Source organism: Austrofundulus limnaeus, unplaced genomic scaffold, assembly GCF_001266775.1.
Source record: "Austrofundulus limnaeus strain Quisiro unplaced genomic scaffold, Austrofundulus_limnaeus-1.0 Scaffold204, whole genome shotgun sequence".
NCBI lineage: Eukaryota > Metazoa > Chordata > Actinopteri > Cyprinodontiformes > Rivulidae > Austrofundulus > Austrofundulus limnaeus.
In genome coordinates, this window is record NW_013952606.1 from 889449 (window position 1) to 891022 (window position 1574).

The window sequence follows — 1574 nt, forward strand, 5'->3', positions numbered from 1 at the left end:
ATATTAAATTAAAAAATCAATTCCTTCCAAAACCATTTAACCTTTAATAATCACAAAGCAAGTTCTATACATTTTTTAAAAGCGATGCATCAATTTAAAGTGACTTCCAGATCACGTGAACAAACAAACGCAAAAAACATCAATTATCCAATAGGAATCGAATAAAAAAGTGTTACCAGGATAATCTGTCATCTGAAATTTGATTGGTTAATACTCAGATAGGGCGGGCGCTAACAGTGCGTCGCTTCGTTTTCTACCTGGTACCTCCCTACGGTCACTTTATCCGTGTTAAAACCGCTCAGACACAAAGTTTAAACTGGCACGACGCAAGAAAGAAAGAAAAAATAAAACGAGGTAAAAAGTTTTTATAAAAATGACTTATTTGGTAAAAGCTTTAATTTCAGAACGCAACAAGCTAGCTTGTATAGCGGTTTTTGCTAGCATTACCTGCACGAACTGGAGAGTTGTACTAGCGAGCAAAAAAGAAGTCAAGAAAGAAGTACCTAAAATATAATAACTGTAAACTGTTATTGCATTAACCTTTTCCACGTAGCAGCCATGAAGGAAGATATAAAAGTGACACTACTCTCTCTCTCTCTCTCTCTCTCTCTCTCTCTCTCTCTCTCTCTCTCTCTCTCTCTCTCTCTCTCTCTCTCTCTCTCTCTCTCTCTCTCTGTTCCTATTTGTTTACAAAATGTCTAAAATAAACCATTAGATGAATTTCTATGAAAGTACTGGTTACTTTTAAAAGTCAATCACGTTTATCTTGAAAAATCCTAACAAAGTTCATCAAATTTGGTGTAAATTTGGTTGGTAGTAGCAGAGAGTAATTCACAACATACTCGTTGCATTTGCATTAACTGCAGGAGTATTGTTTGYCTGTTAGCAAAATAACAAAAGAAGCCACTTGGTGGGTTTAAATGAAACTTTGAGACAACATTAGTTTTTTGTTATTTCAGCTGCTTCAGGAGTCACCACAACAAGCCTGGATCTGAACCTACAGCCTCAAAACCACTGGAGCACGACGCTGACCACCGAGCTTCTACAGCCCCCCCAGAATGTAATCGTTTGGTATGTTAACATTTACAAAATTTGGTTTGAATGAACATCAACAGAACTTTCCAGTGATGTCAACATTGTGTATATAGGTTAAAACAAATATTTACAGCATGAACAGTTAGATATATTGTCATATTGACATATTTTTAGAGATTGATGTAAGACTTTCAGGAAATTATCTTTGATAAATGTTCAGCTTTTTTCTTAATATATTTTAATTTATTAAGTAGTATAAACCTTTTATCACAGAAAGTTACATTGTAATTATAATTTTCACAGTTGGAGGAATAAAAAGAAGAAAGTTGACAAATCAAACTGGTTGGTTTTTGGGATGCAGGTTGATCAAAAGCTGAGCTAACTGTTGGGTTGTTGGAACAATATTTTGCTTTAATTTCAAAGGTATTATATGTCAGCTCAGAAATCCACCAGGTTAACAACATACACTCCTGATCAAAATCTTAAGACCAGTCAAAAAAGTGCAAGAATTTGCATTTTGCACTGTTGGATCTTAAGAA

At 34.6% G+C, this 1574-nt stretch overlaps 1 long non-coding RNA gene across 1 annotated transcript in view; it reads left to right on the forward strand.

The window, feature by feature from the left end:
• Positions 1-707: 707 nt before the first annotated feature.
• Positions 708-1574, forward strand: part of LOC106524868 (uncharacterized) — an 11503-nt gene continuing 10636 nt past the window's right edge. The window contains exon 1 of the long non-coding RNA XR_001311040.1: positions 708-1071. This is a non-coding gene — a long non-coding RNA (uncharacterized LOC106524868). The remainder of the gene's footprint in view (positions 1072-1574) is intronic.